This window comes from Ochotona princeps, chromosome 19 (assembly GCF_030435755.1).
Source record: "Ochotona princeps isolate mOchPri1 chromosome 19, mOchPri1.hap1, whole genome shotgun sequence".
NCBI classification, from domain to species: Eukaryota; Metazoa; Chordata; class Mammalia; order Lagomorpha; family Ochotonidae; genus Ochotona; species Ochotona princeps.
The window spans coordinates 7,445,603-7,459,688 of NC_080850.1; the positions used below are offsets into that span (position 1 = coordinate 7,445,603).

Below are 14,086 nucleotides of genomic sequence, written 5' to 3' on the forward strand. Positions count from 1 at the left end.
CTACAACCTGGATGATCTCTTTTAAGGAGAGAATATGCAGAAATTTAGCACTCATCCCTTAATAAATGAGCCCTCTTTAAAATAACACCCCGAGGTGTGACCTTTTCTGGACACTGTGAGCTTGGTCTTTACACCATATTATCATGATATAATCTTCAAAATCTATTCTGTGTGACAATAATGCAAAAACAGTCACCTTCCTGGGGCATTATGTAGTTAGGTCACTCACTTCATGCTTGCAATGTAGCATAAGACATTGATAGAAACAAAGCCGAAAGACATGAGGTCTCTGCTCCTACACAGTGATGTGGATCACCAAATCCTGGGCCATGTGCTCTCTAACCTGACAGGAGGAGCGGGGTCTATGTGGAAGGCAGCTATGATACACAGATGGAAGCCAGAGCTGTGGCGTTGTGGATAAAGCATCATACATGAGAGTTTATTCCTATCCTAGCTGCTCTACTTCCAATCTAGCTCCCTGCTAATGGACCAAGAAAAGCAGCAGAGGAGGGCTCAACTGTTTGGACTACTGCCATCTGTATAGGAGAACCTGACGAAGCTCCTGGTTCCTGGATTCAAGCTGGCTCCGCCCTGCATGTTACGGCTGCTTGGGGGAATAAACCAGTGAGTAAAAGATCTGTTTCTCCCTGAGTGTCGCCATCTGCAATTCTTTCAAATAAATAGTTTTTAAAGACTTACTTTTTATTGGAAAGGAAGATTTATACAGAGAGAAAAAGATACAGAAAGATCTATCCACTGGTTCACTCTCCAAGTGGCTGCAACATTGGAGCTAAGCCAATTTGAAGCCAAAAGCCAGGAACTAGGAACTTCTTCTGGGTACTGGAGGCCAGCTCCAGCCGAGTTCAGAGCTCAAGAAGGGTGTGTGGAATCGGAGATAAAGAAAGACATGGACACTGCCACTTGGTGCCTTCTCGTAACAGCTCAAGAAAAAGCTGTCTTTTTTATTTACTCAGACACATCACAAGTCTCTGCACAAACATTTGATTTTACTATCTTCAACTTCAGAACTAAGCTGGCATGCACAGATGTTTGATTAATTAATTTTTTACTTCATGGTCAACCAGTTGTTCTTAGAGATAATTCTGTAGGTTACTATAATCAGTTTCTTCAAAGCAAGCCATTCATTCTTCAGCAGTAGCCATTAGGTGACATCCAGAACTCCAAGGCTAGGGCACATGTGGTTACCTACTGATTAGTAATACATTCCCACTACATTTCTATTTCCAAATCTTATCTATCACTCAATAGGAGAAATACATCAAAAGGGAAAAAAAAAAAACTAAAAGATCCAAAACAAAAAGTTTCAAACATTAAATCCCCCTTCAACTGTAGGCTCTATAACCTCATAAACAGTTAAACAATAATCAAAAGCATATCTCTATAACATTAATAAAATCACCCTATAATTCCTCCAGTTAAAAAATATTATAAAATTGGCTAAAACAGCTAGATTTTCTATGCTCTAAAGAGTGGCAAGGACAGGCTAACCTTTAGAATCACAGTAACTATATTTTTTGCATAGCAATTTCAGCTCATACTCATATCACTTCCATTAGTTTATAAGATTCTTATCAAGCCATTTGCCAGAAGGCATGCTACATGTCTGGGCCAGATTCCAGGGCAATGGGTAGGCACACAATAAGGTGTCCAGAAATAGCATTGGTTTAACTGTACTCTTGTGTGTAGTTAAAGGCCCACTCACCAAGACATGATCAGCAACATTAACTCCCAAGCTTATGCTGGTTGCAAAAGCCATCTCACAGGGGCAAACAATGTCTCAATAGATTACAGAATTCTTAGTGGGGTGGTTGAATGTCCATGCAAAAAGGGGGTGAGGCTGCATTGAAGTGGTTGGAGAGACATCCGCCAGGCCTTGTCATACAGTTGGAAGATCCTCTAGGCCCTGCCAACAGGGGAGCTGTTCTCTTCACACCTTCGTGCCATCCACACCCACTGCACCGACCCCATCATCTGGGCCTGAAACACAAGTGCAGGGGCCCAAGGCTTTGGGCCGCCCTCTATTGCTTTTTCAGGTCACAAGCAGAGAGCTGGATGGGAAGTGGAGCAAGTCGGGACACGAACCGGTACCTTTATGGGATCCCTGGTGCATGCAAGGCAAGAACTTTAGCCACTAGCCTATCACGCTGGGCATAAGTAAATAAATAAATAAATAAATAATTTGAAGAAAGAGATATGCAGACATGTGTTGAGATCTTGAAAGAGCATGTCAAAGTGTCGTATTTCTTGCTGGTTGTTGTTCTAAGAAGCATTATCATGATTCATATCTGAACAGCCCTTCCTGAAAGAAAGCAGCTTTGACCCAGATGCAATTGGTCTGTCTGTTTTAAAAAGTGTTATTATTGCTGGAAATAATGAGATTTCACCTCCCACCTTAGGGGAAAGTCTGTGTTTACTTTGTTTTCTTTCTAGAGGCCTTGAAAGTCAAGTGCCTTAGTAAAATCAATCTCAGGGATTTGCCGGAGAGGATTGCAAACTGCTTATCAAATTCCTATTGATCTGTCCCCTGGAGGAGTTGCCACTACACAGGCAGAGCATGAAGGTTCTTCTTTCCACCCTCCTGCCTTTGAAGCAAAAGTCCAGGAACGGATATGCATGTCCAAGGACCCCAAGGCTCCAAAGCTACCATCTATAATCTTCTCTTTTGTTAGAGTCAGGCTCCAAGGCTTGATATTTATTTTATGTAACTGACAGCATGAGATATCCTATGCATTTTTCAGGCACTCCTTTCATTTCTCTCATGAAACCTCTGGAGTAGATGTTGTTGCTGGTGCATCTTACAGATGGAGAAACTGAGGCACAGAGAGATAAAGGAACATGCCCAAAGTAGCACAACTTGGAAGCTGTCGAGGGCTGGCACACAAGGCTGTGTGCTGTCTGAGCACTCTCCACCTGCAACATTCATGTGCCTGCAGAAACAAAGGCAGTTGGGAACCTATTTTCTTCTCTTTAACATGTATTTGCTTATTTGAAGGGTGGAGTGATAGAGGGAGTGAGGGCAAGAGAGAAAGAGAGAGAGACATCGTCTCCTACTGAATCTCTCCCCAAATGGCTGCAGGGAGGGAGAAGTCCCAGAGCCTTAATTAATTTAGAAGAAGAAGAAGAAGAAGAAGACTAGCAGACACTCTAAGACTTGAATCTGTATTCCTGGATTGGATCCCTGTGCTGCATCCTAGCACAACAGTCCAGCGGACTGTGTTTCCAGGGTTCCAGCCTGATGAACACACTTGCCAGAATGTGCCTTCATGACTCCAAAACTCCATTGCCTGTTCAAGGTTCCGGGCTTGGGTTAGCAGAGCATGCACCTGTCAGGAGGCCAGGGTACAGGCATTTGGAGTGCTGTATATTGTTTCTCTCTAATTAGGTTTGAACTTGATGGAGGAAGGAGAAGGCTTGTTTGCAGCCACAGACCCTTTTTAAGGGCCCCACCCCCACCCCAACATGCAGCGATGCATCCAGCACCTGGTGGCAGAGCCAATCACACTTCAGATGTTTTGCCAGGTTTCCATGGCAACCACCCGCTGGCCATCTATGCATGATTGTTTTATTTTAAAATATGACTCGCATCATGATACTCCTAATGATCACATAACAAATGCTGACCATCACGTGTAACGTTTATCCAGTGCTTGCCACGGGCAGGGACAGTGTGATCCACTCCGAAGCAGGGGTTAGCTGGAGGCACAGAGTGGTTAGGGCACTTCCTTAAAGCTGCAGAGAGCTGCACGTCTGGGATGTGAAGCCAACTCTGTCTGACCAAGGTGTGAGTTTGTTTTCTTGGTTACCTCTCGCCTAGCAAGATCACAACCCTGACTCAAATCCCTCATCGCGCAGAAGTGGACATGAAGACCACACTTTGGAGTGCCTTTCTTTGTTCATGCACAAAAGAAATGCTCCACAAGGCGTTGTTCTGCAGTAGGCTTTCCTGAGACTAAAACTTACCTACCAAGCAGAAGAGATGGGAGGAGGGAGGAGCCTAACTAGGCTTGCACGTTGGTGTTTGTAGAATCCTTACCAGAGCCACCACTTCAAGCCTAGGGTACAAGGAGTCTTCCCAGGAGAAATGATATCTACGTGGGAGCAGTAAGAACACACCAGACGTGGCAGGAAAAAGCTAGAGATGCATTCTTTGAAGACTGTTTGTCCCAATGCAGGACACAATAAGACATTTTCAGGTAATAGAGACATTTAATGGAATCTGAGTTGGAGGCAGGAATGGGGCAGCCAGAGATGGACTCATTTACTCAGGGAGCACCTGTGTCCCACACAGTTTGATCCTTGCTTGCCGGTGTGTTGGCTCTGACAGGGTGGTCGCTGGCTGTCAGCCTTAGCGTTCAGCTCTTCCCACCCTCCTGAGGAGGAGTTGTGGTGTGACCAGGCACAGGCCACCCTGGAAAGAAGTCAGATCGCCTGATGGGAGCAGTGACACGTCTGGTATATTGTATATGAGTTCTAGAGGAGGGGCATGGTTCATGATGGCCCTCTGAAGGGATTTCTCTAGAAAATAAACATTTACTATGGAGCACCAGGAGCTTTGGCGGGGACATAGTGCAGAGAGTAAGGCATTTGGGGAACAATGGAAGCCGGGGTGTCCACTGGGCACCTTTTTGATTCTTCTGCTATGAGTGGAAACTGGTTACCTGTGTTCACAGAAATGAGGGCTTGAGGTTTGGACTCAGATAAATTTTAATTAAATCTGGGCTTTGTCATCTATTCTGTGAGAAACATGGGGGTCAATTAACACCCTCTCTCTGTCCGAGTTTCAGTGTTTCTAAATTAATAATAACAATCCCTGCCTCTTAGGGGTGTTTGGAAACTGTAAGTGAGGCAAGGTATATACAATGCTTACCACAAGGCCTGCCAGGAAACACTCAGTAACACTGAGTAGGTGATGGTGACCGTCGTTGATTGTATCACTATGAAGGCCTTTGCTTTTCAATCTATTCCAGTTCAGAAAACCTGAATCACCCTTGCAGTGGGAATTTCTACTACCATGGTAGCATACCACACAATGACACACTTGCGTGAGGATAATATTTTTCACTTATGACATCAACATTCCTGAGAGCATCGTATCACTACCATAAAAGAGATCCACAGGGTACCCTCACTGACAGTTCTGGCAAGGAGAAGAACAAGGTTTCTGGTCCAGTTTCAGTTCAGTTTCTGGTATTTTTGTGGGTGCCTTGCCTTTCTACTGTGCCCTCCCCACGTAGGGAACCAGGCTGCGCTTTTACGACAGTGACATCTGTAACTTCCTTATTACATGTTGAGACAAGACTGTGTGCATGGATATCAAAACAATTCAACTCACATGGGAAGCATGTTCTCTATCACTGTTAATATTCCATGAACCATTAATGCCATGATTAACTTGTTCCTTTTTTTAAGGTTTATTGTTATTGGAAAGGCAGATATACAGAGAAGAGGAGAGACAAAGAGGAAGATCTCCCATCCAATGGTTCACTCCCCAAGTGGCTGCAACGGCTAGACCTGAGCCAATCCAAAACCAGGAGCCAGGAGCCTCTTCCAGGTCTCCCATGCGGGTGCAGGGTCCCAAAGTTTGGGTCGTCCTCAACTGCTTTCCCAGGCCACAGGCAGGGAGCTGGATGGGAAGTGGGGCTGCCAGGATTAGAACCGGCACACATTTGGGATCCCAGTGCATTCAAGGTGAGGACTTTAACCGCTAGGCTATCATGCCATGCCCAACTTGTTCTTATTTTTGGATGCTTAAATTATTACTTGGAGTTCTAAAGAATACTACCACTAATAATAATAATATATACTTGCTATGTATTTAGTAATTTGCTTCTTTTGGGGTCATCGATCACATGAATTCTGAGAACTAAAACTATCATGCTCAAGAGGATGGATATTGTTATAGTTGCTGAAGCATCACCATAGCCTTCCCATAGCTCTCATTTATGTGCTACAAGAACTGAAAGGATGCATTCTTGCAATGCCAGAGTTCAGTGACCTATATATATTTTTTAATTTATTGACACAAAATTGTTACTCGTTGCAGCCTGCTTTTGGACAAGTTAAGATACAATTATTCTTCATGAATTCTTCTTTGTATATTTCTTTATCTAGCAAGGTTAGCGAACAAGAGACCATGGTGATCACTGATTTAGCTGTCATCAGAGCCACATTTGCCATTGATCATTTTTAAGGCTATGTATTCCTTTCCAGAAACAAGCAAACAACAAACAAAACAAACAAACAAAAACCTGGGAGCTTTGGCAGAGGAGGAACAGCAGCAAGCGCCTCCTGTTGCCTGGAGGGCGGCCTGTGCATGGCCTGGGAGCGGTCTGCTCTGTCCCTCCTCTCAGCAGCTGTGTTCCCGACACCTCTGACCTTTGCCCCCAGTGGCTCTCAGGGGAACACAAGGCCCATGGCACTGCCTCCTACCCCACACACTCTTCTCATCCAACAGATCCAGACGTGGACCTGCGGTTAGAAAGGAGGAGACACTTTCAACCTCATTCTCCTGCAAATGATAAGGTAACTCCCAAGGGAATATGCATCTAAAGGCTGGATATGTGAAATTGAAGGAAGGAATTAGTATCTGTGGAATTTCTGGAAGAGGGAAAGAATTAACACACAGGAAAGAGGTGAGCCATCCCTGCAGGATCAGGGCTCAGGAAATACTCCCAAGTTCATTGTACAGCATCAGGTAATTCTCTCTCTCTCTTCCTTCTTTTATTTGAAAATCAATTTGAACTTACAAGTAAGTAAGTATACCCATTAGACTAATTTACTGCCTAATTTTTTATCCCAATTTTCTTTCTCTGTGCTCACACGCGTACTTGCTTTACTTATTTATTTCTTTCTTCTGAACCACATGGAAAAGTTTCATCCATCACATCTCTTTTCCCCTGAATTCCATGAATTTCCTAAGGATGGAGATATTGTGTTCCATAATCACACTGGAGTCATCCACAGGTTAAACTAAAAATTGATGCAATTCCACGTTTCTGCTCTCGGCATCCTGCTCATGAAGAATGCACAAAAGGGAATCGTAGATTTTGTGAACAGGCAGCCCAGGGGCAAAGCCCTTGCAACATGGGGTGTCCCATGAAAAGTAGCAAGTACCCAGAGGTGAGCACCGCCTAAAGGAGAAACCAGGAAGCCCACCCTCCTGTGGGTGTTTCTACCACATGTATTTTGGAATTCTCCTTTCTCTGTTGGTCCAACAAATGGCCCTCCTGGGTGTGCGGGGTGTGGAGGCGGCTGGCGCGTCCAGGTGGCTGTGATTCATTGTTGATTGAAACTAGAGTCTGAGGTTCCCGTGACCTTCATGTGATGGAAACTGGTGTGAATGACCCTCCAGGGCTTGATGCCCTCCCTCCTGAGCTGCATCCCCAACCTCGCAGAGAATGTTCCTTCCTTCCTGGGACTGCACATACAGTGGGTACCCATTGTGTTCTTGTCTTCTCTGTGCCTGGTCTGGTTTTCCTGCTGGCCTTGCCCCAGATGTCATGTATGTCCAGCCTCTGACACGGTGACCACCAAAATGTCACTGATCATCAATGTCTGTAGCCTCCGCAGCTGCACCTGCTCCCCATAGGCACCATCTATGATGGTGAGACCCAGTGAAAGCAAGCTGATGGGTACACAGTAGGGAGTTCTAGAAAGCTTCTGGGGTGGATGATCAGGCTTGGGTTAGGATGATCATCCTGGGGAGCAGAGGACCCAGTCTCCTAGCCGGGATGGCATCTCCTCCCTTCTTGCTTTAACCACTACTGGCTGTCACAACCCTTCCCATTTCCCATGGAGGCAGGAAGCCTGAGGATCACGGAGAGTGCCTCTCGGAGACATTCCCCTCTCATGCAGGGCACAGCCACTGTCCTGTAGAGTTGCAAAGGAAAAGAGCATAGAGATGTGTGGCTGCAAAATGATGCCTTGGAGTTGGTCACTGATACTGAGTGACTGTCAGAAAGGGAGGAATGATGTAAGGTGTGTTAAACTTCCTGGGGCATCGCCCGGACCTCATCCAGGCCCTGCTGTATGTCTGCATGGGTCGGAAGCACGGCCAGGCTGTGTGGTCCCTGTGTGTTTCTGACAGATGCTGCTCCGCTCTTTGGCAGTGGTTTCCTCACCCACAAGGTCAGAACAAACGGGCCCCGCTCACCTGTGAGGACCAAGTGATGCACCCACCTCCAGGAACCCAAGCAAGGCTCCTAAGACCCTTCATGAAGGGTGCTCAGGTGGGGCAAGGTGGGCTCTTAGCCAGGTGCATCAGACCCAAGTGCTTCTTAGCTCCTTCCTGCTATCTGAGTGGCTGTGGCTAATGCACACCTTCCCTTTCCCCAAACCACTGTTTCCTCATTCGTAAATTGGCTGTAATCAGAATCAGAATCAGAGTCCTCCCATGTTCTGCATCTGTGAATGGAAAGTATTTGAAGCAAAAACCACATATGTGCTGACCACACAGACTTGTCTTCCTTGTTATTCCTCTCTAAATGATATACCCACTATTTACACAGCATTCACACTGTATTAAGTATGGTAACTGAAATAGAGAAGATTTTAAGCACAAGTTGGGATTGTGTGGGTCGTGTGCAAACATTACCCCATGTGAAAAAAGGAAGTTTTCTGTACCCTCCGGTTTGGGTACCCACAAGGACCCCTGGCATTCTTGCCCCAAGGAAACTAAGGAGTGACTGTACCTCTTGGGAGAAGTCAAAAGAACATAACACTTCAAGCTCAAATGTTATTTAGAGCTTCACTTCACTGCGTGAACCAAGATGATAGCTTTGATGAGGCTTAATATGACACCCAAACCTGGAATAAAAGAGCAGGTGTAGCATTCAGCCAAATCTACAGCCATCACAGATCTCCTGATCTGTCAATATCCTGGCAGCAGAGCAGTCGGTGGGATGACCTTGACAGTTTGCCGGCTGTGGTGTGACACATCCTTAGGGAATGGTGGGTTTCACTGTCTTCCAGCTGTGCTCTGTCATCTCCTTCCAATCTCGTTTTACCCAAGGTGGTACAGCCCTGCACACACCCAGCCTCCATGACACATCTTCCAAAGGCCCAGGGAGCCTCCGTTCAGACACCTGCTCTTGGGAGGGGTGATCCACCTATCTCAGAGGAACTCTCCTTCACACTCCATCCATGCTATTTGGTTTGTTCGTGGAAGGATGTAGGTAGGTAGCCTGTGGCTCAGAGAGGCCAAGCTGCAAGTGACCTCCTGTGATTCAATTCCACGGGTTTGCCTGCAAGCACCCGGACATGCAAGTAGCCACTGACGAAGTGTGTTCCTACATCATGTATGGGGCATATTTTGCTCAGAAACATGCCCTGTTAGTTGTTGAAACCTCTTTTGCATTCCCTGAAACAAATGACACTATGGGGTATTTTCTTCTGGGGAGTAGTAAATACGAATCTTTTATGTTGACAATGATAATATTATATTCTACAATCTATTTTGCATTTCTCTAGTCTGTGGATTTTATTGCTTGGTATAAATCCCCCTGGCTGAGGCACACTAAGCTCCATTCATAGAGAAAAGGTGCATTTGACTGTAGGGCTGGACAGTTGTGTGGGTGAGATGCTAGCTGCAGTGGCTGGGTTTTGCCCAGATGCCCAGGAAAGATGGGTAGACATGGAGAAACTCAAATGAATGCGTAGACTGGGGCACATGCCCACAAAGCCTACTAGGATTTTCTCCGGATTCACAATCAGAACGATTTTTTTCAAGAGGGAGCTGGTGTGAACATACACACACTTCTTCAGTGTGATGCACATGGCCCCATCCCTGCCAGCCATGTCCACAGGGAAACCATCAGCACCTACTTCAACTCCAGCCAGAATTCCTGGCTCTTGCGATGGGCAGAAAACTGGGAAGAGAACCAAAAGTCATCTCGAAGACTTAAACCAGAACTGGGTTTCCCATCAGGTTCCTGTGATCTTCCAACTACTCCTGAGCATAGGAGCATCTTTTCCCGACAGGCAAGTGAGGAGCTGCTGCACTAAACCATGGCACGCACTTGAGCTGGCGTTGGCATTAACCCTTGATGACTGCCTGGGCACCTGTGATGCACTATGGACCATGCTGCACATTTCATCCTCTCTACAACACCGAGGAAGATGCTACTGAAAACTCCACTTTACAAATGGGGAAATTGCGGGCCAAGGTTCAGGCTCAGGGCAGAAGACTGTAGTTTCTGGGGTAAGAGAAAATAAAGTGTGGTTTGGTGGTGGTCACAGAACCATTCCTGCACCTTGTCTTGTCTGCAAGAATAAATGCATGAAGAAAGATTGAAAAATGCATAGTGGTTACAATGAGATACTCACGATTGTCACATCATTTGGCATTAGTCCCTATTATGTTTTCCTGTTTCAATGGCTGGACTCTTCTCTTCAGGTGAGTTTCTCTGGTCTAAAACCTGACAATGTGGATGATAGTTCAAAAAGTTTATGGAAAACAGAATTGAAAGTTTATTTGGATGCAAAAACGTTTCAAAATCCTGAGCTTTTCTCATAGGCATTTTGAAGGCCCCTCAGATTTTATCTAAAAAGAATTTTGAACCCCATCTTTGAATTCCGTTTTCCATAATGTTTTGAAGTGTCCTCATATTGGGCAGGTGCATTTAAGGCCCTTTTGCTCAGCTGATGGCTCCAAGGGTGACTTCTCTTCCATCACATCCCTGAGAGAAGGAGAACACACACCACACACACACACACACAAACAGAGAGAGAGAGAGAGAGAGAGAGAGGTCCAGTCACAGTGACTTCTGCTTCACTGGACTTAGGTTAAGTGAATTGGAGATCTAAATAGTCAACTTTTAAATGGAAAAGTTCTGTGGCTTGGATTATTAAAGTCCTAAAATGCTGATTTAATTGTGTTTCAAGTCCATTTGCCTCTTGAGTCTAGGGAAGACTCATTCAGTCAGAAGCGATGATGGAACAGAATGAAATTTTCCTTTTCTCTTTTCCCTTTTAACTCAGCCTTGACTTCCTCAAATGTCTGTTTTCAAATTGAGCTTTTAAGTATACCATTTGTGAGCAAAATTGCCCCTTTTATTTTCAAGGTAATTGAACCACATTTTTCACTTTCCATTTCCCTGTAGAAAAGTCACGATGTTTTCTGTGCTGAGCTGCTCACTGGGTAATTTCCTGCAAGGGAAACTTGAGTATCACAGAACAGATTGGTATGACAATGACTTTCAGAACAAGGATGGTCAGACCCAGCCCCTGCTGATGAACAGCATCCACCAGCTGGCCCTGGAGAGCAGATTGATTTCACTGTGTTTTCCCTGAAAACACCAAAGGAATGACCACTGCTTGTCCTTGACCCTGGGGCTAAGGCCTATGGGAGCTGGCTTTTTGTCCAGAGCTCTGTGAGCCATTGAGCAGCTGATGGGGAACAGGACTGCAAGGTAGGATCTAGAACCCAGTGCCACCTTAGCTTAGTCCAGTATCTCTCAAAGCATTGGACAGATGAGAGTGGTGTCAGACGGCATTTGAATGGAACTACACATGGCACAGAATTACAAGATAACATAAAAATGATCTTTCCAACTCTCTTGCAGCCTTTCTGATGAGACAAAGGTCCAGCAAAAAGTTCAAGGAAATGTCCACTAGACAAAACTGATGCATAGATTTAAAAAAAACTTACAGCAAAACAAATAGCTTTAAATTCTGTCTTTACCAACTTCTTGATATTCCCTCCTATTAAGAAGGAAGTCTCAGTTTGATATTCATATGTCTTCAGTGTCTTCCTCGACTCTCACAGGAAGCTTCCTCAACTCTTATAAAGATTTTAGTCTTGGTCACATGGAAAGTAATATTTTCTGGTTAATATAACACAACTTTACTTCTTTTCAGAAATATTTGTAATAATTTTTGCTTTGTAACAATTTTAAAGGTAAAACACAGTTTTCATTTTAGAAACAAAATGGCTTACAAGTTTTCCTTTGTCACTACTAAATAAATAATAGCAGCTGTGGGTGTAACAGAACTTGGCAGCGTGGAAAATGAACCACTAGGGTTGGGGATGCCCTGGCTTAGGTGGGCACATGGGAAATTTCCACAGTGTGAAGTGGGCATGATTGCTGAGAGGCTGTGCCAACACAGATGGGGTGCAAGCATTGGGGTCAGAGCTGACTTCCAGAATTCCTATTGGCCTCCTTGGCTGTGGGCCCTGTGGCTTTTGGAGTTGGCTGTAGGGCTGATTAAGCAGCAAGCCTGCAAGTGGCCTTTCCTAAGACAGTGGGGACAACAAAATTGATGTCCGCCCATAAGATGCAGGACGTAGGCTGCCCACCTCCAGGGCGGTCTGCTTGCACTTTCTCCTTGCCCGGGCTCTGAGTTTGCCTCTGAGGGAAGAGAAGATGGGATACAGTCCGCCCACCCGGTAGCCTCGTGAAGAAGTAGCCTCCTGAGGCCAGAGAATCTAGCAAAACCATCTGGCTGAGTGTGCCCGGCGGCACCGAGACAGTCACGTGTGAGTTCTGCGCTGGGGTAGCCTTGCCTCTTCCCAGCCTGCAAATCTTTGGCAATTGAAGGCAGGCTCTGAATTAAGCTTAATTAAAATTCACTCTTAATTAGGGCCATTACTTAAAATCAACTCTACATAATAAAGCTGTGTAATCATAATTAAGCTCTAGAAATGGAATTAGGAAGCATAGAATGTGAAAGCCAAACATGGATGGGTCCAGGGTTGTTGGGGGCCAGTGATAGGTAAGCCTTGCATTAACAGACTTTCTCCTAGCTAAGGACCAGGGAGTGCGCCGTTGGGCACCTTAACAGCCATTCTGACAGTGATCCAGTCAGAAAGAGAACTGGGGATACATGGAACTTTCAAGAGGCAAAGCTCAAACGGTGTCAGGGACAAGGGGATGGACACCTTGCCCCAACAAGGGAACTTGTCCCCAACAAGGCTCTCTCTGATTATTGTCTTCTAATTCAGACTCCTCACATTTCATGGTAGCAAAGTCAAGATTAACGCCATGTGCTTGCAGCACTAGAAGCACTACTGAGCTTAATTTTGTAGTTGTTGTTATTGTTGTGAGGATTTTTAAAAACAGATGTATTTATTTTTATTTGTTTAAAAGACAGAGGGACATAGGCAAACAGATCTCTCTCATCTGTCAGCTCTCTCCTCCAATGCCCCAGCTTCTTTAGCCAGAATGTGAGCTTGCTCTCATAGTCCCCAAAGGGAAAGGAGATTTGTCCACACAGTGCACATTATTGTACAAGGTCTGGCAAAGAACAATGCATTTCATGTTGTTTTAATACAGTACTATTGTGAGTCCCCCTGAGTCTCCAATTGTTTAGGGGCTGCCTCACTCCTTTTACGTCACAGATACACTGTCAATTGTGTGCTTGGCCCAGAGCTGGGCTCTGCACACCCATTATCCCATCCAGTTTTTACCAGAACCCTGTGACTCCGAAAGTTTCACTGTTTTTTCATAAGACAAAACTGAGGTTCAAAGAAGCAAAATTATTGTCTTATTGTCCCAAGTGGAAGATATGCCTTGACTTCAACTTGGACTTTTAATGTGCTGCTCCAAGCTTTGTGTGGTCACAGGAATGCTGTCCAGGCCTAATGGTTTCCCAGCTCTGCCTCAGCTCACAGGGAGCCCAACTCAGCTGGAAGCTCCCCTCTGTACCTGGGCCCAGAAACAGGGACACCTTGGTGCTGGGTAGACACTGCAGTTCCTGTTGTTCAGGCAGTCTCAGGCCCCATGCAACCCTTCCCTTCCTGTGTACAATCACCATGCATACCTCCAGTCTTGATGGCCTCACTACTCACTGAGTGACATTCTCACTTTGTATGCCAGGGTAGAACCACAGAGAAATTTTATCTAGGCTTAATAGGTACAAAGACTTTCCAACTTAGATTTAGTGTTATCCCTGAGTGACAAAAGTCAGTGTAAGCATGGGGTTGGGGAGTATGTGTTAAAAATGTTAATAGGTCAAGTAGAAACATTTCTGTTCTTTCATACTCCTTGCCCATTGGCATTAACGGTTTCTCTTTTGTCAATGTAGCAGGACTCTTGGCTGGAAAAGTGAACAGGACCCAGGCTGGTTC

At 45.3% G+C, this 14,086-nt stretch overlaps 1 protein-coding gene and 1 pseudogene across 1 annotated transcript in view; both read right to left on the minus strand.

Annotated features, from left to right (window-relative positions):
* DOCK2 (dedicator of cytokinesis 2) overlaps positions 1 to 14,086 on the minus strand; it is a 526,535-nt gene that overhangs the window by 23,678 nt on the left and 488,771 nt on the right. The gene's annotated exons all lie outside the window — the stretch shown is intronic.
* Positions 8,768 to 14,086, minus strand: part of LOC101528230 (calmodulin-1-like) — a 54,258-nt pseudogene continuing 48,939 nt past the window's right edge.